General features: G+C 41.0%; 1 pseudogene; it reads right to left on the minus strand.

The window, feature by feature from the left end:
- Positions 1 to 434: 434 nt before the first annotated feature.
- On the minus strand, positions 435 to 22,579 carry LOC139638643 (trafficking protein particle complex subunit 14-like; annotated as a pseudogene).
- Between the last annotated feature and the right edge of the window lie 1,577 nt (positions 22,580 to 24,156).

The following is a 24,156-nucleotide window of genomic DNA, read 5'->3' on the forward strand; positions in this document are numbered from 1 at the left end:
TGACGTTAGCATGGCGGGCATACACTGTAAACACTACACAGCATTACTTTTAACATGTTTATAATGCTCAAAATACACTTAAGTTCCATTTTCAGCATCACATGACCTCAAATGTATCAAAACTCCTGTGTGGTAAGCGGTTAAACGTATACACTGGAAATGTAAAGTTTAACTTGTTGCTAGCGTTCTATGCTAACTAGCTATCGTTGACGTAACACAGGGGAAATCTTGCGGTGTCCATTTTTCTTTCTTCTTTTAGTCCCCGGTTTTTCCTGGAACTCAAAGAGGTTGTAATTACAACCTACTAAAAGGGGAATATCCCACTTCCGACTTTGAATGGAACGCAGCATCAGTCCCAGACCATTTAAAAAGGGAAAGAAATGTTTAATCCAGCTCCGGCATGAGCAGGTAGTCTGGGTTTTCTGATAAAGTAAACAAGAGCTGCCATGTTAATCACCATCAACGATACATTAATGAAAGCCCTAAATCTTTTAAACTTACTGTATCTACTGTACATATCAACAATCACACCAGCGCATGACAATGAAATAAAACAAAACAGAATGAAATTAAATTAAATGAAATTAAAACCATGAATGAAATGAAAATATGAATACAATAAAATGAAATCAAAACTTGAATGAAATGAAAGGAGATCTTGAATGAAATGAAATAAAATGAAATAAAAACTGGAATGACATGAAATGAAATGAAACAAAAAAAAATAAATGAAATAAAAACTTGCTCTTGATTTTGAGAGCAGTAGCTCATCCAGTGAAATGATAGCTTGGTGTGTGTGTGTGTGTGTGTGTATCCTTGTTATGAGGCTCAGAAAATGTTCTGGTTCAAATAGCAAACTTCCTCAAGGACATTTTCTTCCTCCATCATCATCATCACTGCCTTTCAGCATCCCTCCATCCCTCTCCGTTTTCTCCATGCAACTATTCTCCCCTTCGGCCTTTCCGCCTCTCTTCTCCCTCCTTGTCTTCTCGACCGCACCGTCCTGGAGGCAACGCACTGTTCATCTCTACACGTTTCCCTCGGGGAGAGGATGAGGCTCGGAGGTGGGATAGAGGAACGAGAGAGTGATGAGGAGGTAGAGTTTCTGTTTCTCTCCAGTGTCTCCGACTTGTTTCCCCCTCCCTCCAGACTTTATCACCTGAGAGGAAAACAGAGGGAGAATTTCCTTTACTTGCTCTGTCTGTTTCAAACTTGTTTTCCGGTAGTCAAATTTGTATCGGGATATTATCGAATATCGCGATACTTTGTGAATATATACATTTCCCGCGATATTGAATATTGCTTCCTCTCGTTTGTTTCCTCTAATGCTCGAATCGATCACATTTCTAGACTGTTAATAATAATTATTATTATTGTAGCCTGTGATTTGGAAGAAATAAAATACCCCCCCGCCCCCGAAAAAACCTGAAACCCCCCCGTGCGATAATATCATAGGGCTGGGCAATATATCGATATTATATCGATACTGTGATGTGAGACTAGATATCGTCTTTTTGGATTTTGGATATCGTAATATGGTGATATGGCATAAGTGTGTTTTCCTGGTTTTAAAGGCTGCATTACAGTAAAGTGATGTCATTTTCTGAACTTACCAGACTGTTCTAGCTGTTCTATTATTTGCCTTTACCCACTTAGTCATTATATCCACATTACTGATGATTATTTATCAAAAATCTCATTGTGTAAATATTTTGTGAAAGCACCCTACAATATTGTTGCAATATCGATATCGAGGTATTTGGTCAAAAAGATTGTGATATTTGATTTTGTCCATATCGCCCAGCCCTATAATATCGTATATCACGATATTTTGTCAGGACAGTATCGTGATACAGAATTTTGGATATCGCTCCAGCCTAGCTTTACCTGCTCGGCCCATCTCTGATTTGTTCCAGCACTAAGACCTTGCACTCCCTCTTGGCTATCTTGTCCAGGGACAGGAGGGGCCGCTCGGGGGGCAGGTAGAGGGGTCGTCCCACGGGGGAACCCACGGGGGGCGTGATGGCCCGCCGCTCCATCACACTGCCTGTCCTGGAGCCAGCAAACACACAACAACATCATGGTCATATACATAGATAGCTGTGTGTAATTCAACCTGGCAATGTCTCGGTGTTGATCCTCCGTACCTCATGAGGTGCGACCTGGAGGGCTGCTGGTGGGAGAAGCTCTGGGAGCGGCCCAGGCTCTGTCGCTCCAGCAGCTCCCTGACCGCGGGGCCGGAGGACGGGGAGCTCCTGCGGGACAGGGACGGCGGCCGAGGCTCCGCGGCCGGGTTCGACACGCACGCCGTGAACTGGAGCTTTAGCTTCATGTGCTGGCTCAACTGGGTGGTGGAAGGGAAGCGGGGGCGGGGGGTTGGAAGAGAATTTAAGTACAATGACGACATTTACATTTTGGCCACTTAGCTCAGTGATTCTCAACCTTTTTCCTATCAAGGACCCCTAATTTAGTCCACATTAGGGCCACAGACCCCCATTTGATGAGATTTTACCTCTCAGACCCAAATCTGAGAATATCTTTATTGTCAGATATGATTTTGTCCATAACTCCATGACTATCTGTATTGTATGTAGAGAGATAACAGAGAAACTATGATCAAAACAGTCATTCTTCTACATTCTCTGACTGTGTTAACTTCTTGTAAATGAAATAATGCTGAAGTTTAACAACTCATTAATTTGCTGGGGACCGCCTGGAATCCCCTCAAGGACCCCTGGTGGTCCCCGGACCCCACATTGAGAACCACTGACTTAGCTGATACTTATCCGGTACAACGATGAATGCAACAGGAGAATAAGCTTCAATTCCTGGATGATTAAATGACAATCAAAAATAAGTAGGGTTAGACTGATATCGGGTCAATATTGGCGTTTTATTAAAAATGGGATCTGGTCCAGTCAGTGTGGTCCACCTCTGATATGAAAGATATGATGCAGTTTGATAATGGATTTATTATAGAATTATTATTATAGAAGCCCTTAACCAGACTTGACTCTTATCTGATATTTTGATAGGATTCCACACAAGTATGCATGAATATGTATTATGATGACTGTAACTCTCCTAGGTTTCAATTAGGGCTGCACAATTATCATAAAAATTACCATTGCTAGTGTTTCCCACAAGTTGACAATTTACTTATCAGCTTGGTCATATAATATGAATGCCTCTGATTCGCCAGTTCACTCAACAAGCTCAACAGATCTGTCTGTGATTGGTTACAACACTCATTTACTGTTTAGAGCAGTTTGAAACTAAGTTAGAAAACTTACGATGTTGAAAAAATATCTAATTGCGATTATTTTGACTGATATTGCAATTGCGATATGATTTGCGATATGATTTGCATCAAAAATATTACACATAATCGTAATCTCAATTAATATAAAATGAATTGTGCAGCCTTAGTTTCAATGGAGAGTTTTAGGGTCCCATTGTCTAAATGTGGTTTCAGAGGTTTTTCCGCCCTGGCAAGAATAAAATTCTGGGAAAAACAATGAATACTTAGAATTTTTTGGCATGAAAATGGTCAAATTGAAAGACACTGAATCCAATCCAAAAATATCAGTATGGGAATTAAAAAAAACATATCAGTCAAACCCTAATAAGGGGAACAAAGGTCAGGGCCTTAAAGCCCTTATAGTATACCTGTAACCATAGAAATCAAATAAGAGGAGAAAGATAGAGATAGAGGAGAAATGATTCAGTACTGACATCACAGACACACACACTCGCACTTTCCATCATGGCCTTCGGTACCTCAAAGAGTCCCGTCCTGAGTATCTGGAAGGTGACGGTGAAGGAGAGGGTGCTGCCCTTCCTACATTGTCCCAGGTTGTTATGAGGGGACTGGCACACCACCGCCCCCACCTGGTCCTCCTGACCGCCTCCGTGACCTGAGCCTGACAGGGGGAGGGGGGAATGTATTAGGTGGGATGGGGTAGAGAGGTGAAAGTCGGACAAGGTAATCATCCTTTAGTGGTATTGCACATTTTCGTACAACAGTGTGCAGCGCAAAGTGCTTTACAGACAAGAAAAACAGATCAACAATGAAAGAAATAAGATAAAATAAAATAATATGATGTGGGAGTGAACCGATACAGATGTGAGAAAGATGTCAATATATATCGGGGATAGAGGACTGGATAATTTAAGAGTGTTCCACTTAAAGGAATACAGTGAGTTTTTGGAGATTCACTTAGCCATTAAGTGTATGATTAGAACACATACAGTAGACTGTAAAAAAAAAAAAAGATAATGTATGCTAGAGTGTTAGCATGGAGCACTGGAGCCAACAATCTACCCTGGACACATGGATGAATTTGGTGTCTATGTTCTCATTACCTAAAGGCTAAGTTGACCAACAGGACAATCTACGCAAAAACTGGGTATATTCCTACATAAACAAAGGAGCTCCGAGAAATACAGCGTAGATTTTAGAGTAACACATCGACTGGAGTTGAAGCTTTTTAAACATCACAAGGTTGTCCACCCCCCCCCACCCTTTTTCCCTTTGTCTCAGTCAGCATCCCACTCTCTGTACATTCACGATATGATCAGTATCTTGCAGAAAACTCTCCAAAAAGTCATCTTTTCAGCAAAAAAAATCTCAGTTTTCCCCATTGCCAGCCAGGTATTTTGATTTATAGATGTCTGGCCTTGTCCTGGAGTCATGAAACAGTCTTTTGGGGGATAATGTCAACAGTAAAAAAGAGATGTAAAGACCAGCTTTGTACATCTGGTAGCTGACCCAGTCATGACCACAGCTGATTTCAGCTCACAGCAATGCAGACAGTTTACGGCCCTCCCCAGTTTTTATGCAGTTCACACCCCAGGGATTTATTCAGTCCCCGCGTGAAGTGCAGAATATAATAATGGACATACCCCACCCAGATATTACCTAATGCTTGATAACATGCGGCAGCACAACTCCTGGCTGCCTGTCAGCTACAGAATCAACTTTTAAATCTTGCTGTTGGCTTATAAAGCTCTGCACGGTCTTTATCTCCACATATTTCTGAACTTTTGAGCCCTTGCAACACCTACAACATGGATAGATCCCATAGGTGCTCCTCTACACCCCACATAAGTGCCTGGGACTTCATGATTTTTTTTTTTAATTGAAACAAAAATCAACATCAATGTTGCAAACAACTGGAAATAAAGACCTGCCTTTAAGAACGTTCAGCTGGCAGATACTTGTTAAAACATGTTGAACTTGTTCAAACATTTTGTCTGCTCTCTCCATAAGCACTGTATCATAAACTGGCGAGATCTGCATCAGCATGTGGACAAAATGTTCAGTTAACTGTGACATTAAATGCTCAAATGTATCCATGATAGCAGCTTAGTTTACATCCTTCCAACTACATTACTATTGGTTTGTGTTAGCCTGGTTGTTGTGTAGCTAATTTGCTAGCCTTGCTAGCTAGTTGGATAGCTAATAGCAAAAGAAACATCAATGTAGTAATGTTATTGAATAATAAGGATGGGCATTTTCTTTTTCTTTTGTTTTTTTTAAATCATGGAGTGAATATCATGAATTTCAGAATCTTAATTTTGGCAGGCTCAACAGTCTATAAACACATGCTATATCAATTACCGTATTTCCTCTAATATTGGCCCAGGCCTTTATTTACCTCAGCTGCAGAGGGCACCAGGCCTTTATTGGAAGCAGGCTTATATTAGAGACAGGCCTTTATTTCTAATTCCCTCTGTCTGATAAGTATATTTGCTCATATTTTAGTACGAAGCCTCCTTGTTTTCTGATCTGCTTCTGTTGGGGTTCGTTAGGTAGCCGTTTTTTTGTTACTGCAACGCATTACCGATAATTACGGTAATGGACGACGGCACGCTCCAGAGACTTCCGCCGGCCGAGCCGTCTTGTGACATACTGCCATCTTGTGGCACTTGTACGTTACTACAAACTACAGTTACATTATATAACAGGCACCAGGAGTTTACCGGTATCCACCGTTGTTTTTTCCTTTGTTTTTTTCCCCCGGCCTGTATTTGGGGCCGGCCTTTATTTGTTCGTGTCGACCACGGCCCCGGATATTATTGGAGACCCGGCTTTTAATTGACTACCGGCCACTATTAGAGGAAATATGGTATTCAACCGTCCTCTTGTCCTTATGTAACATGTAACAATGGCTTGTTTTTAAGTACTTTTACATTTTAAATGACCTACTTTTATTTTTTCCTTTTACTCATCAATAATTTTACTTGTATACTTGAATATAAGTACTGTTACTTTGTTGAAAGTTTAGTTAAGTAGGATACAGGGGGGCGACAGCAGTCTTCAGGGTAGAGGGCTTGTGTTGTCGGTTTGAATCCCCTGACCAGTTGGGAACATTTAGGTGAGGAAAGTTAATGAGTAACACTCTCTGTCAAGGCGCCGTTGAGCAAGGAACTGGGCCTTCAACTGCCAGTAAGCATGTGAAAAGTGGGACTTGTACAAAGGTGAAGTCTGTAGTCTTCTGCTATTTACCCTCAGGTGTCCAGACCAGACGGACGGCCAGGAAGTCCTGCAGGTTGTTCAGCAGGGTGTACTTGACCCGGAAGTGGTCCTGAGGCCTGACGGCGCTGGGACAGGAAGCCGTCATCACCAGCCGAGGGCGATCCAACCGCACGCTGGGCAGTGAGTAATGGGTGGAGATATACCTGGACCGGAGGCCAAGAGAGAATGATATATTTATGATCTCTGAACATCTCCACAGGCAATGGAAGAGTGTTTCTGTACTACGTTTCATACAGCGGTCTATATTATTATCTATTATCTTGTGTTAATAGTCTGAACCTGAGCTTTGTAACATACTCTCCCATACTTCTGAGATTTCTAAATCCATATCATGACTCCACGTTATTCTTTCAATATCAGAGGATTCTTTGGACTTGTCTATAAGTATGCTATATCTATATGACATCTGTCCACAGCCACAAGAAAGGGATAAAATCACCTTTTCTAAAGTCGATAGAGGTGGTTTCGGAGGAGAATAATGTTGAACTAGAAAAGGCTGAATTTTCTGAAGAAAATTTAAAGTGTGCTTGCCGTCCAAGCAACAGTCACTTTGAACTGGTCTTTGCTAGAGTGCTGCTAAGTTGCGGGTAGGGTTTTGCCAGTGGTCGCTAGGGTGTTTCTAGGTGATTGCTAGGGTTTTGCTAGGTGGTTGCTAGGATGTCACTAGTGGTTGCTAGGGTGCTAGGGAATAAAGAGAATCCAAGGAAAAAAGAATTGTGTTTCCACGATTTACAGTCACCGAGTTACGATAATTTAAAATGTAACAGGTTGCTGTAGCGCCCCCAATTGGCAAAATGACACCAAATTTTACAGGTTGGCTGAGACATGATACGTGCACAACTGTACCAAATCTGGATGGGATAGCATAATGCGTTCATGAGTTACACCAATTCTTAAAACATAGGTCCCGCCCACAACATTTGATCAAACTTTGGAAGCCAATAACATCAAAACGGTATGGAATATCAAAAAAGAAATCAGGACATTTATGCAGGACGGTCCAGATATGCTGTGTATCAAATTTGGTGAAGATTGGACAAAATATGTAGGAGGAGTTTTGGAAAAGACCTACATTTTATTTAGAAACTTGCAAAACCATGTTTACAAGCACAAACATAAATGTACAAGCTCAGTTTTGTGACATTTAAAATTCCATATAGAATTCCACCAATAGTAAAGACAAACAGCATATGATCCATTGAGGTTATTAAAATATTTTGAGCCTGTCTAAGGCAAAGACAGCAAGGCAAGTATCAACAAAAACATGATATGATAATTGAGAATAAAGTACAAAGGGTGTAGGACATGAAAGACAGGAGGAGGCAAGGCAGCCTTTCATTTCAAAATACGGGGTAGAATTTTATGGAAGCTCTAGTGTGCCAACCTAATTATTACTGACTAGTTCAGTGATGAATTATTATTGATTAATTAAGAAATACATTTAAAAACAAAATTGATTTAAGAATTAATTTAATCAGTTTAGAAAATGTTTTACCAATGTATCTATTAATTAATCAGTAATAATTAATCACTGAACTAGTCTATAATAATTAGGCTGGAACACTGGAGCCTCCATAAATTTAGCCTGGAACAGAATAAACCATCAGGTACCTGGTGAAGGGGAATTTTGGGGTGGACCACTGTAACACAGCGACCAGCGGGACCTCCAGACCCTAGAGAAACATAAACAAACAAACAACAAACTAAGTACATGTCATTTCCCACTTTCTTCATTCACTTTCACTTTCATTTGCACTGAAAATGTGATGTCAGGGTGTTTGCACTTTTCCTCAAGGTAAATCCAAGATGATATTTTCTGACCACAGGGTGACAAAACCTGCAACACATTTGTAGATAAACTCACAGCAAAGCCCTTTACATGTTTTTGCCCTTCCAACATCAAACTTGGTACAAAGCCTTAAAGGAATAGTTCACCCAAAAATGAAAATTCGGTCATCATCTCCTCCCCCTCATGCCATTTGAAACACAGGTGAAGTTTGTCCATATAACACACAGGGAGGCTGCAGCACAACTCCATAGCAGCCTTCTCCAAAACAACTGAAGTCAGTGGGGACCAGTTCTTCAGAGTTCCAAAAAGACCTACAGTATATTTACACCATCATTTAGTGCAAATCTTAACTACAGCTGACTGATTTGCAACAAATAATGGTGTATAGGTCTTTCTATTCACAGTGTGATTGTTTGGCTGTTTTTGTTTTGGAGCTCTAAAGAACAGGTCCCCATTGACTTCAGCTGTTTTGGAGAAGGCTGCTACCAAGTTGTGCTGCAGCCTCCCTGTGTGTTATATGGACTAACAAATTTCACCTGTGTTTCATTTGGCATGAGGGTGAGGAGATGATGACAGGGTTTTCATTTTTGGGTGAACTATTCCTTTAAGGAATTAGATATTTTTTCAAAATCGTTCAGCCCTATAGCTGACTGAACTGTACTGTGTATTTTCTTTGTCATCTTTACCATTTTTTGTTCTCAGGTCACTCTTGAAAAAGATATCTCACTCTCAGCGAGACTACCCGATTAAATAAAGGATAAACGGAAGGCAAAAGAAGCTCTCTCTCTCTTCCCCCCCCTTTCTTCTCCACCCCCCCCCCCCCCCCCCCCCCCCCCCCCACACACACACACACACACACACACACACACACACACACACACACACACACACACACACACACACACACTCGTCTCACCTCGCTGGAGTCTTCCTCGGCCTGGTCTCGGAGCTGCAGCTGGAACAGGAAGTTTTGCTCCTCCAGGGCGCTGAGCGTGCTGGGCAGGCGGGACGACTCGCTGTCCACCCGGCAGAACGACGCCATGGCCACCTCGGCCGATTGGTGGCTTAACGGGGGGGATGGGGGGGGGGGGGGGAGAGAGGGGAGCGTTTGTTTAGGAAACATCAAAGAACAGAGAACGTTGCTCCGGATTTGACGGCGTCTGCTGGATTTGATAAGAGCCCAGCTGAGACGGTTTTTGAACAAATCCTTGTGGAAATGGCGGACTGAAATGACCGGGAGAATTATCGTAAAGAGCTTCAGCCCAGGACACTATTAAGTACGATCTAATTTAAAAAACTGAAACATCCAAACATCTCTGTCCATCCTAACTGACTGACTGATTCAGTAATTGATACTTCAATAACTGTGTGCTTTGTTAGTGTAAAACTCTTGATATTAGGATTTTCCAAAATGTCTATGAGTATGAATGGGAAATGTGCTTCCAGAACCAGGGCAACTGAAAAAGGGTGTGGGACGTTTTGGCTCTATAGAGCAGTGATTCTCAACCTTTTTCATATCAAGGACCCCTAATTTAGTCCACATTAGGGCCACGGACCCCCATTTGATGAGATTTTGTCTCTTGGACCCAAATCTGAGAATATTTTTATTGTTAGATATGATTTTGTCCAGAATTCCATGACTATCTGTATCGCAGGTAGAGAGATAACAGAGAAACTATGATCAAAACAGGTCATTCTTCTACATTCTCTAATTGTGTTAACTTCTTGTAAATGAAATAATGCTGAAGTTAAACAATTCATCAATTTGCTGGGGACCCCCTGGAACCGCCTCAAGGACCCCCGGTGGTCCCCGGACCCCACGTTGAGAACCACTGCTATAGACAGCTAATGTTGATGTGGTCAGTTAGCCTCCTTAGCTAAAGATAAAGACTTTAGACTCATGCCTCACATACACCTGACTGACCCCCTGCTGACTGACTGACAGATTTATATTAATAATTTAATATATACTTACCAGACGTTATCGACGATGAGAACCGAACCGTCGGGCATCATGGGAAGGTAGGAGGAGTTGTAGTTGGGGAGGATCTTCACATCTCTGACGCAAACCTCCTCCTGAGAGCTGGAGTTCAACACTGAGAGAGAGAGAGAGAGAGAGAGAGAGGAGTGAGAGGAAAACAGGATGTAGGAAATTTAGGGAAAAGCGAGATGGAGAGAGAGATTGGGTGAATACAAATAGATCAGGAAGGAGGTAGAGAGGATCAGAGATGGAAGGGCACAACAGTGAGGGTTCAGGATTATTTTAGTGCCACTGTCTAATAGTATTTTAGGGTTACACTGATATGAATTTTTGAAGACCGATATCTATATTTTTAAAATTTCTGCTGCCGATAGCTGCTGACATTTTGTGTCGATATCAGCATCTTTAAATTTGCCCATTTTCACATTTTCATTCATCAAGGAAGAAGGTTCTGCTCACTTAGATCCATGCAAGTGTCTTTTATAAATCAAGTGCCAAGCTTTCGGTCACAAGACCTTCATCAGGGCAAAGCGGCCTTCACAGTGAACTAGGTCCATATATGATCATCAGTGCAATCAGCTGTACAGAGAACACCTGTGCTGTATTGCTCTTGCTCAGATGGGAAGTGTAGTTCAGCAGATGCTCAGTGTGTAGTCCTCTCTAGACGCACACAAGAGAATACACACGTACATTAAGTGCAGTTCCTAAAGCCCTAGGTTATCAGATAAACCGATGAAATCTCACAAAAACTCCACATTATAACATGACACTCATGTCAAAATCGACATTTAAACCCATAGGATATAAGGAGCCAAGTGTGTGTATCCAAAAGAGTTCCCTTTGACACAGCCTTTGTTAATGTCCCCTCCTCTTGGCAATTATACTTGCTCAATACCCTGGAAAACATTTGCATTCATACATTATTCATACATTTCTACTTAACATATCAGAGTTGGAATTTTCACTTGTCTGTGTTTATATAACCCCCGTTTGCTCTATATTCTTATTTTTATACCATTTTTCTTTTGCAAAGACACAGCTTCCCCATAGGGATCATTACGCTTTCATCTCATCTAGTCCTGACAACCACACTGCAAACCCATGCATTCATGTTAGCACACAAAACAGACTTGCCCATGCAGACAATGGACATTTGATGTTAAAATACTCTAAGTAGTGATTCTCAACCTTTTTCATATCAAGGATCCCTAATTTAGTCCACATTAGAGCCACGGACCCCCATTTGATGAGATTTTGTCTCTCAAACCCAAATCTGAGAATATTTTTTTTTTGTCAGATATGATTTTGTCCAGAATTGCATGACTGTCTGTATTGTAGGTAGAGAGATAACAGAGAAACTATGATCAAAACAGTCATTCTAAAATGACAAAATAATGAAGTTTAACAATTCATCAATTTGCTGGGGACCCCCTGGAATGCCCTCAAGGACCCCTGGTGGTCCCTGGACCCCACGTTGAGAACCACTGCTCTAAGGGAAGGTCAAAATTGACGTCAGTGTTTACTCCAATTATAAACAACCCTGATTTTCAGCCTGGAGCTACTGATGAGGGATAAAGGCATTAATAGATTGAAAGATCTACTTTCTGATAATACTGTAATGTCTTTTGAACAAGTAACTGAGAAATATGGTGTTTCCAGGCAAGACTTCATCCGTTACCCACAGATAAGGGACTACATAATATATAGCACAATGTTAATTAACAATCCCAACCCATCACCTACTGAAAGAATATTACATGAACAAAAACATGAAAAAGCTAAAAACTACTGAAGAAAATCTAATTGGAGCAACTTAATTTTTTAAAATGTTGTCAACTTGTGTTCATAATTATGGTAATTAAGTACATTTAAAAATTCCTTTTAAATAATGTGGAAAAACTAGTTGGAACAACTTAATTTTTACGAGTAATCAACTTAAAAACTTGTGTTTATGCTACCAATTATTAAGTAAGTGGTAATTAAAAATACCTTTGATTGTAGAGGAAAAGCTAATCCCCCTAACTCAATGTAGTTTGTTGGTTGAACATAATTTCATTAGAAGTTGTCATAACTCAAAAAGATTGATGCAAACTGTTAATATTTTTTGTTGAGCCAAAACATTTGTTTTTAGAGTGTACAACCAGAAAATTGACAATGAGCCTGTGTTATAAAACCTTATGTTCAGTCTCATCTGTGGGTAAAGAGGGAAGTAAGGGCAAATGGGAGAAAGAGCTATCTGTCAAAATTAATAATGAAGACTGGGAAGATATTTGGAGACATGCAAACTCAATTTCAGTTTGTAATCATAACAAAGCAGCACAGTTCAAAATTTTACACAGAATGCATGTATCGCCTAAAACTACTTTAACTCTTCTTTTTCTCCCATGTGCCTTAAATGTAAAACAGATTTTGGTACTTTAATCCACTGTTTCTGGTCTTGTTGTAAACTGCGACTATACTGGTCCAATGTGTTAAATGAAATGGAAAAAATATTGGGTTTAGAATTGGAACTGGACCCAGTGTCTTTGATACTGGGCCTTCAAAGCAAGGGTATAAAATCAATTCATAAAAAAAGATTATATTGTATCCTCACCTTTGGGGCAAGGAAAAACATTCTGTTACAGTGGATTAATGACAAAGTACCAACAGTTAAAGGCTGGCAGAGAGTATTGTTTGATTTAGTACCATTAGAATATCTCACATGTATTATATTACATACTAAAATGGATGCTTTCTTTAAAATATGGGAACCATTTCTGAATGATGTAGAGCCTGGTGTGGCTGCTATACTGCTTTGTTTGTTAATGTTTTACTTTATTGTCTTGGTTATTGTATTATTGTCTTCTCAACTATGTTTTGGGTAAAAGAAAAAATAAATACTCTCATATTTATACTAAAAGACACACATTAGTTTCAATTTTCAAGACAACATTCCAATAAATGTACACGCAACTTCATTGATCCGGCCCACCTTCACGTGGGGCGTTAATGCCGGCTGTACCACAAGGTCCCGATCACAGCGAAGTGATTATATTGTCCGGATTAACAGATTAACACGGCAGAATTAAAGTGGATTTTGTCACATCAAAGGGTTTTGGGTCTGCAGCTCAGCTCCAGCTCCAGCGGCTAGTTAGTCTGGTTGAAAGGCAAAATCTTCTTTTTTTTGGGGGGGCTAAGCTCAGTCTGCAGCATTTAGTTTAGATCACCATGGTCTACAGATCAAGCTCTGATCTGTGGAAGTCAGAGTGGAGATCAAAGTCCTTTATCAAAAAAAAAAAGTCCACTATCTTATCTGTGGTTTTAAATAGTAGGGTAGATGTTCATTCATACTTGTGTGGAATCTGATCAAAATGTTTTATTAGAATCAATTCAGGCTGAGGGCTTCCCATAGACAACCAGTGTATTATCGATCAATTCTACAGTAAATATGTAATCAATCATATTCATCATATCAGAGGTGAACGACATTGGCTGGAGCAGATCTCATTTTTAATATGAAGGATAATAACGGCCCCAGAAATCCGTTTAACCCTATCAAATCTACAAACAAAATGTAGAATTAAGTCAAGTCAAAGTGGTTTAATGACTTGAATTAATTGGGACAGTATGTCACTTCAGGGTCAGGCATTTCTGACTGACCTTTTGAGTATCAGCTTCAAGTGACTGAGCTGCTATAAAATGAATGAAAGGGAATTAATATTTCATTAGAACAGATAAAAGGCTTGTGTAACGGTGTTAGCTTTCTCCATAGTCTTTTGCCCTGCTAGTCAGGATTGCCATGCCCCTTTCTTTAAATGAAAAATCCACCCTAAAACTCTGTTGCATTTCTGGGTCCATTTTCCTGGTGTCTTTTTCTTATTCCGTTGACAACTGGCCTTTGCAGCGATAAAACATCAATGGTAAACGTCAGGTTTTGGTGTCAGTCCCTCTGGATCAAAGAGCGAGGGCTTCTCTATAGAGCCGCCATGTTGTACCGAGAGACGTTCAACAATCATACAGGGAGAGATCCATCAGAGAAGAGGAGAGAGACCAGTTTCTCCACCAACAGCAGCCTCGATAGCAGCCACAAGAAGCTCGATTTACATGCCCATACACCCATCTTTGATTGAAAAGCAACAAGCTCATTCCCCTTCTCTAGGGAGTGTTGAAAGGCATTCTGGGAAATGTAGGAAATCACTGACTGAAGTAGAAGTAGATAAGGCAGGTTGAGGTAAAGTGGGTTCGCCGAGACAGTAAATTACAACGCTTCATCGCTAAGTAACTCCTGGGGAATGCATTGGAACGTCATAGATTGATGAGATCTATCTGTGGAGGAGTTTTCCTTTCAAGAAATGAATAAACACAGGCCTGACTGGAGCAGCATTTCCCATCTGTTAGCTGTTACGGCCAGGTTCCAGCCCAGCAGCCCAGTCGATGTGGGCTCTGGTGTGATTCATCTTCCCGTGTTACCACCAGAGGACCCTGGACACCCATTTGTCCAATTCCTTCCTTTTTCAGTGTTTCTAATATAGTGATTATATTTTAGTTGCCCGCCCAAATAAATTACAAATTACAAATAAAAAACTTCCACACTAACACGTTTTAGTTTTAAAACGCATTACTTTTGATACGTTTCCTCCTAGCCTCCACGCTACTCCGGCGTCTTCGGACCCTAAAACGGAGACTTTTGAAAACGATGACGCAGACGCCCATGTTCACTTCCTGATTGGGTCTTATCAGTCACGACGTGTCCTTCCCTGATTGGTCACGCCCCTATCACCTGACCCTTTTCCGGAAGAAAACAAACGACATCAGCCTTGACTACCAGCGGTTAATTCAACATGGATAACGAATTACAGGTGTTGCTGAACTTGTTGTCCATGCTAGCAGCTGTTGTGCAGTTCAATTCTGCATTTTATAATGCAAATCTCTGGTCGTACTTTTCGGCATTGCTGTTCTCCGTAGTATTTTAGTATCTACTTCCTGTTTACACCGGCACGCGCATGCCCAGTGTACGTGGACGGTCATGTGATATGCGTTTTCAGGCGTGTTAGTATGGACGGAGATTATTTCTGAAACGCTCGTGTGGACAGAGATCGTTTTCGTTTTAAAACGCTGTTTAAAACAAAAATGTATGAGTGTGGATGTGGCCTCAGTTGACCTGAACAAATATTTGGTTTTTGGTTTCGTTAGCTAGCTAACTAGCCAGCAGGCTAATTTAGCAAAGCAAGTAATGTTAATGTTAAGATGCATCTAGTAGCGACTACTATCACTAGCTTCTACTAGATACGTTAGCTAGTGTGCTAATCAGATGTGTTAACAACAAGACAGTGATGGTTAGCTGACCAGACAGATTAGCTAGCTAACAAGCTGACATTATCTAAACACTAAATCTATCAGATGGATCAGTGATAATATCAGGATAATGATCAGTTCCCAGTCAAAAACAGCACAGAAATTAACCGTCTGTGCAATTCTGTTGAGACGGACATGTGGAAACAAATCAGCCACAATTGCCCAAGAGCTGAAGATTTCTTATATGGGTGTCACAGGTGCCTAGGTTATGTTTCATCACCTCAAAGCCCTCGATTACACAGTTGCACTGTCTGTGCTGATATGGAGAAGTAAAGTTAGAAATGTAGCCTACACAATATATTGAAGTAACCTATTTGTAATGAGCTCCGTTGTCTTTGCTTCCCTGCAACAGCACCAATCATGAGAGTGTAATAGTTAGCTAATGTTGCAGTAGCTGCTCATATGAAATGTGAAGTAATAAGTGTGTTAGTATGACACGATATTTGAAAAGATATGACAGTGTTCCTACCGGGAGCGTATCTATGTTCCCAGGATCCTATGTTCCTAGGGTCCTATGTTCCCAGGGTCCTATGTTCCCAGGGTGCTAGGTTCCCAAGGTCCTATGTTCCCAGGGTCCTAAGTTCCCAAGGTCCTATGTTCCCAGGGTCCTAAATTCCCAAGGTCCTATGTTCCCAGGGTCCTAGGTTCCCAGGGTCCTATGTTCCCAAGGTCCTAGGTTCCCAGGGTCCTATGTTCCCAGGGTCCTATGTTCCCAAGGTCCTATGTTCCCAGGGTGCTACCAAGGTCCTATGTTCCCAGGGTCCTAGGTTCCCAAGGTCCTATGTTCCCAGGGTTCTAAATTCCCAAGGTCCTATGTTCCCAGGGTCCTAGGTTCCCAAGGTCCTAGGTTCCCAAGGTCCTATGTTCCCAGGGTCCTATGTTCCCAGGGTCCTAGGTTCCCAAGGTCCTAGGTTCCCAGGGTCCTATGTTCCCCAGTTCAATATTCTGTTAACACACATTAACCCTCCTATTGTGTTCGGGTCAAATTTGACCTGTTTCAAGTTAAAATATTTCGTAAATATTATCCAGTTTTTTTTTATTGGAACAAGGCTTCAAAACAGCTATATAAACACAACAAAAACCAATGGTTATCATTTTATTTGATTTTGAAGGTCTCTAACCCTAACCCTAGAACTGAGGAACATAGGACCCTTTGTCATGTTTCCCATTATGTGCCATATAAATCTGGGGAACATAGGACCCTGGGAACATAGGACCCTGGGAACATAGGGATGACTCCTTCCTACCTTTGAGGATTGTCAGGTGTTTTCCAGAGACGGTCCATCTGCTGACACTGGACGCTCGGCGGGGGAAGAACATTCAGAGTGGTGCTGACTGTGTGGAGGGAAAGAGACAAGAAGGATTAGAGCCAGCAGCAGCCCTCCATATCAGCCGATATGCGTTCTGAACCACGGTCCACGGGAGGCCCACGGAAGAGTTTTCAAAGTGCGGATGGATACCCTGCGCCTTGAAGGTGCTGAGGTCCTGTCTGAAGGTGTGCGTCGGGCTCCGGAGCTGCAGGACGGTCAGGTAGCCGTGCTCCCTCACCTCCACCTTCTCCTCCTCCTGCTTCCACACCGTCACTACGATCTGACGGGACGGGACAGGCACAGAAACACACCAATATTTGATCAGAATCAGAATCAGAATCAGCATCAGAATCAGAATCAGAATCAGAATCAGAATCAAGTTTATTGCCATGTAAGTTTTCACAGTACAAGGAATTTGCTTTGGTATGGAGGTGCATACAATAAACATAAACGTGGAGAAAAATAATAAAAAAAAAAAAAAAAAAAAAAAAAAAAAAAAATACTACTACTACTACTAATAATAATAATAAAATAAAAATATAATAAGAAATATTAAAAAAAATAAAAAAAGAAATACTGTCATGGTTAATAGATCAAGTATAGCAAATTGCGTCCAACATATATGTATCTATCTGTAGGTGTGTTGTGTCTGACCTTGGCTTTGACTGTATTGACTGGCAGCTTGTCCAGAGACACGGTCAGAGGGAAGATAACCTCATCGTCCAACACCAGCGCTGACTGCAGGGGAGACGGGAGAGAGAGGACGACAAGTTAGAGAGACTATTACAGAGAGAGAGAGAGAGAGAGAGAGAGAGAGAGAGAGAGAGAGAGAGAGAGAGAGAGAGAGAGAGAGAGAGAGAGAGAGAGAGAGAGAGAGAGAGAAAAGACTGTCATCTGTGTATTCCTGCACTATCTGCACCGTGCTGATCTCTGTACATACAAACAGAACAGATACCTTTAAATATACTTGTAAAAAAAAAAAAATTGTTGCAGTGTTTACACAGTTCTTACTTATTTGTATTTTTAACTGCAGTATCCACATATTTTTTCTTTTTTTTAACAGCAAAAGCAAAATTTTTGTTTGTATTTTGAAGTTAATTTTACCTACTCTCATTTATATATTTGATTGCAATGTTGCAATGTTACACAGCTCTGTTTACACATTTCTATATTCTAGTATATCTTTAGAATTGTATGTATATTTTTGTTTTTTATTTCACACTTGCTTTGGCAATGTAAACATATGTTTCCCATGCCAATAAAGCCCCTTTGAATTGAATTGAATTGAGAGAGAGAGAGAGAGAGAGAGAGAGAGAGAGAGAGAGAGAGAGATTGCTAAGGTAAGCCTTGTTTCTTCAGGCTGGAAGCAGAGACTGTGGCAGAAGTTATGCAAACAAACCAAAGTCCTGGGGAGGAGAAAGGCTGGATGAAAGGCTCCTCCTGTTTGTTTGATTTAAGTTTTATTATTAGATCTATATCCATATGGATGTGACTGAGTCATTTTGAGAAAACCCTTCCCTTGCTGCATGCAGGAGTCAAACGCGAGGGGATTACCTGGGAATCTCTGGTGCTCCAGAATGCCTGGAACGAAGAGCCTTGGCCGCCATGCGTTTTTTTGGGTTTATCCCACGGGGTTTTTAAAGGGTTTCATCAGACCGAGGGTCGTAGAATTTTCTCAACCCACGGAGGACCATGCAGTGCTTCAATTGAAGTACTGAGATTAAAGGAAACATCCCCCCTCGGATCCTCTTTCACTGTTAGATCTCATCAATTTGCAGTGGTGGAAGAAGTACTGAGATCTTTTTACTTCAGTAAAAGTAGCAATACAACAATGTAAAGATACTCCATTACAAGTAAAAGTCCTGCATTCAAAATCTTACTTAAGTAAAAGTACATAAGCATTGGCAGCAAAATGTACTTAGAGTATCAAAGTAAAACGTACTCATTACACAAACTGTCCCCATTTAGACAGTTATATTTTTCATAAATTATTGGAATATTAATACTGATTTATTGACATACATGTACATGTAAGCAGCATTTTAAAGTTGTCAACATGAAGCTAATCTTAACAATTTAGCTATACTTTTGGGTAGTCTGATCTATAACAATACTATTTTATAGTTATTTTATAAAGATGACCAAATGTTTTAAATGTAAAATATTGATCTGAAAATTAACTAGTAACTATAGCTATGAAATAAATGTAATGGAGTAAAAAGTACAATATTTCCCTCTAAAATGTAGTGGAGTATAAGTACAAAGTAGCATAAAAATGGAAATAGTACAGTACAGTACAGTACAGTACAGTACAGTACAGTACAGTACAGTACAGTACTTGAGTAAATGTACTTAGTTACTTTCCACCACTGTCAATTTGTGATGTTCAGTGCATTCTAGAATGGGATAAAGTGCTGTAATGTACTGTTTGGTGTACCTACTTTCCCTCCACCGGCCTCATCTACGTCTACTTCAGTTAGTGAAGTAGACGCAGAAAATCAGTAGCGGAAAATCACAAAACTATGTGGAATGTTCTGTCTGCAACACAACAGCCGCCCACTTCTAAACAGTAAAATGTCATTATGTGTAATGCCCCTGATTTCCCATTGGACCTGTGATACTATAGTGATGAAAGCAGGGTGGTTAGTGCGATTAGAAATCATGTTGGCCAAGCTAAAAACAAGACTTTTTTTCTGTCTTAGTTCCTGATGTTTTGGAGATTAGGAACTGAGAAGAGCAGCTGGGGGAATCTGCTGGGGTTTCTTTACGGCACAAAGGGAAATTGCTTTAGGGCACAAAAACAGGAAGAGGGAGCTTTTCTTCCAGAGCAAACAGAGCTCAAGCTTTCAGAGTTTTTCTGGCAACAGCAGATGATGGAAGGAGTGAAAGGAAGATGGAAAAAAAATCACTTCTAACATGTTTATCCTCAGCAATACCACTGGGGTGAGATAGAGGCGACCAATCGTCTCCACCATGGTCTCATTTTTTTACAGCAGTGGTTCTCAACGTGGGGTCCGGGGACCACCAGTGGTCCTTGAGGGGGTTCCAGGGGGTCCCCAGCAAATTGATGAATTGTTAAACTTCAGCATTATTTCATTTACAAGAAGTTAACACAATTAGAGAATGTAGAAGAATGACTGTTTTGATCATAGTTTCTCTGTTATCTCTCTACCTACAATACAGATAGTCATGGAATTCTGGACAAAATCAAATCTAACAATAAAAATATTATCAGATTTGGGTCTGAGAAATCCGTGGGGGTCCGTGGCCTTAATTTGTACTAAATTAAGGGTTCTTGATATGAAAAAGGTTGAGAATCACTGGTTTACAGTCATTATACCAAGGTATCACAGTTAATTTGACAATGATATGATTAAAAATGTTAAGCATAGCACCTTTAAATAAGTACAACTTGTATAAGTACTACACAGGGTGAAAAAAAAACGGATTCCCAGAATCAGGCGTGTGATTGTTTGTAAAGGATGCACCACAGAAGAGTGCTAAAGTAAACAGGTCTAATGCTGCTTTCTAGAGATGTCAGAAAGTTGGAAATTCCAGCTTCCTACCAGGAAAAATGCAGCGGAACGGCCCTTCAAGTCGGAATTCCAAGTAGGAAACGTAGTGTATAGTACATATATGACACAGTATATGATGTATAGCAGTGGTTCTCAACGTGGGGTCCGGGGACCACCAGGGGTCCTTGAGGAGGTTCCAGGGGGTCCCGAGCAAACTGATGAAGTGTTAAATTTCACCATTACTTCATTTACAAGACGTCACAATTAGAGAATGTAGGAGAATGACTGTTTTGATCATAGTTTCTCTGTTATCTCTCTACCTACAGTACAGATAGTCATGGAATTCTGGACAAAATCACATCTGACAATAAAAATATTCTCAGATTTGGGTCCGAGAGACAAAATCTCATCAAATGGGGGTCTGTGGCCCTAATGTGGACTAAATTAGGGGTCCTTGATATGAAAAAGATTGAGAATCACTGGCCTATATGATGTGGTAAATGATGTATATAAAGTATGCATATGACCTAGTATAGGATGTATATGATTTGTTTACTATGCAGCGGTGTCTCTCTCATCAAGACAGATTTCTCCCTTAACCTATATATATATATGTAGTATGTATATATGATGTAGTGTGGTATATGTCATGACATGTATATGATGGTATGTAAAGCCCTTTGAGACTTGCTTGTGGCAAAGGGCTAGAGAAACAAGACTAGACTAGACCTAACAACTGGGAATTTCTGAGTTCTGTACAGCATAACTCCTACCACCCTAGTTCTTGTGTTCCCACGCTCTGTGTCTGGATACACTGTCAACTGTGTGTTCAGTCTGCCCAGCAGGCCCAGAGGCGGCTTGGATGTCTGTCTGGCTGTCTGAGCTGCAGCGGCCTGCCAGTGTCATCTGGGACAGGCAGAAACCCGGCGGGCGCTCTGCAGAGACCTGACAGGCAGGTGGAGGCTGACGCTGCGTTCACAAGCCTCTGTCAAGTCCGGACAAATCTGCAGCGCTAACATTTACTGTAGCAAGCTGGAAAAAATGGCTGCAGGCGGTTGTCTCTCAGCAGAAAAAAAAAAGAAAAAGAAAAAGAAAAGAAAGACAAACAGGAACTACTGAGCAAAGAGACGTTTTGCAGCATCTATGGGGGCTGAAAACCTGAATTACCTCATGGTCAGTGGTGTTGACAGGAAGTGCAGAAATAACTGGTTTACCTCTCAGCTGCTCACGTATTCATTTCTTATCAACTCAGGATATATATTGTTAGTTCCTATTACAAGTAAGACTATACACCGTTGTATTGACTGATAGTGGTGATGAGAGTAAGTTCAAAGTTCAAAATATCCACACTGCCCAACTGTAAATGAACACCATGTCACCGTTGATAAGTTATTCACACATTTTATTCGTGTTACCTGCACTGGTGCCCTCCGATACTGGCGACCGTCACTGGCCGAGCTGTTGTGAATGAGGAGCGGCTTGCAGTGTCTGAACGTCCGGCTGCCGTCCCGTATCCCGGCGGGGGCGTCCGCCGCCTCAAAGTCCCCCTCGACGGGCTCCTCTTCCGCTCCGTCGTCGCTGCCGCCGCTCTGGAAGTCCGGCCGGTACTCGGAGGGTCGCTGCTGTCGGCTCTCGGCCAGGCACACGCTCGCCACGGCGGACAGAGAGCCCACCAGCTCCCTCCAAGCCGAACCGCCGGTGCTGGGGCTGTCCGCCTTCACCGCTCCGCTCCGGGACCGCAGGACGAGCAGGAACTGCACGGTCTCCCCGAGGTAGAGGTGGCTTCGCCGGGGAAGAGTCTTGTACTTGACCGGGTCGGAGAGGTCCGAGATGGGAACGGCAGGAAAATACATAAAATACTCGCATTGTGATTCCATCATTACAACCATAGCTAGTAACTAACGTTAGCTAGCTAGCTAGCGCTCCAGTACGATGTAAACAAGCTGTGGTTTAATCGCCACGGCTAAGAAACCTCAGAATGGCTTTTCTCTTGGTGACCATCAGTCAAAACACTAACTAAAATAGTCTAGTGATTTATTGTCGCAAAAATTGTAAGTAAAGTCCGATTGAATGGATGTGCATCCATCCTTCTATCGTTAGCTGCTTTCATTAGGGGCAACACAAACTGCAGGACAGCTAATCGAGGACAGAGTGAGGGCGTCCATTTAAACCAGGCAAAACTAATCTATAACCAAAAGACAGAACACGCGAAACCATTATCATGCTGCATTCAACTCCCACAGGAACGGTGGTAGATAAGAGTTGCCTCCCTGAAAATACCGTTAACCTCAACGCTCAGATGGTAAATACGATTTATGGCAAGCGCAAAAGAAAAATCCAGCCAGTAGCTGTGACCTGCCATGGCATAAAATGTCTTATGTGATGAAAATCGTTCATTTCTGAATTTTATTTGAAATTAGTGTATCAATCAATGTTTCTTTATATAGCACATTTCGTACAATTGAATGCAATGCAAAGTGCTTCACATTGGAGATAAATATTAAAGTGGATTAAAAAAATTGAGTACAGAATTCGAGAAATAAGAGAAACTGGGGTCCAACGGTCATCAAGTTTCCAATAATATTTACCAGCTGAAAACTGAGGTGAACAGTATTTTTTTAATGGGAAGATCGTATCTGCTATCTTTCCCATGGGCCTGAATGCAGCATAAGGCAATGAAAGTCTCTGTCTATTAATCTTTCCTCCTGTCTTTCCCATATCACGTGAATGCAGCTTTCAAACTAAGGTTAATCCTATCAGCCACCTTTTCATACAGCCACTGATCATTAGGGATAAACTATTGTCCCTCTTACAGTCCTCAGTATGTTCATTTTCACTGTGTTCATCAGCATGTGAAATGCAAGGACACAAGCTAGTGCAGTTAGGGAAATGTTGCTTTTATTCAATACAAGAAAAAAACAACTCGGTGGATGCACACAGATAGCATGGTCTACTGCAAATTTAAGCCAAAAAATAAACAGTTTCAAGTAACAAAGTCCGACTGTCTCTGAGTTAACTCTTGAACCTATAATTTCCAGTCAAGTGAATGTTGGAGGGGAATTATGGATCAGATCAATAAAGGCATATTATTATTGTCATTTACTGCCAGTTATAATCTGGGACTGTGGGAATAGTAGAACAGTAAACCATTTGAATAATTAATGGTGTAGATGATGAAAGATTGATCATGCTGTGTATCATTTCATCCCCCCAACAACTGAAAAGAGGTTTGACACAAGACGTACCTTTTATTTTTCAGTAATGTACCATTCTTACACATGATGCGACATACACTAGGTCCAAATATGAAAATGTCAATAATAGCAAAGGGCTACAAAAGAAGTCACAGTACCATATCCGTCAAGTCTTTTGCCAGATTTTGCCTGGAAGAATAAAACAAAACTGAACAGTGTGTTAAGTCTTTTTGTTTTTTTTTTGTTAAATAATAGGCGGGGGGTATGGAAGCCCATTTCCACCAGTGTGATGAAAAAAACGGTCCTGTAAGTCATTATAATGAGAAACTTTCTCAAAATAATGACTTAGTATCTCAAAATGACTTAGTATCTCAAAATAATGACTTAGTATCTCAAAATAATGAGAAACCTTCTCAAAATAATGACTTAGCATCTCAAAATAATGAGAAACTTTCTCAAAATAATGACTTAGTATCTCAAAATAATGAGAAA

This window comes from Centroberyx affinis, unplaced genomic scaffold (assembly GCF_046629955.1).
Source record: "Centroberyx affinis isolate AG114_WGS23_722 - 3 ecotype Tasmania unplaced genomic scaffold, CSIRO-AGI_Caff_v1 ptg006459l_1, whole genome shotgun sequence".
Lineage (NCBI taxonomy): Eukaryota > Metazoa > Chordata > Actinopteri > Beryciformes > Berycidae > Centroberyx > Centroberyx affinis.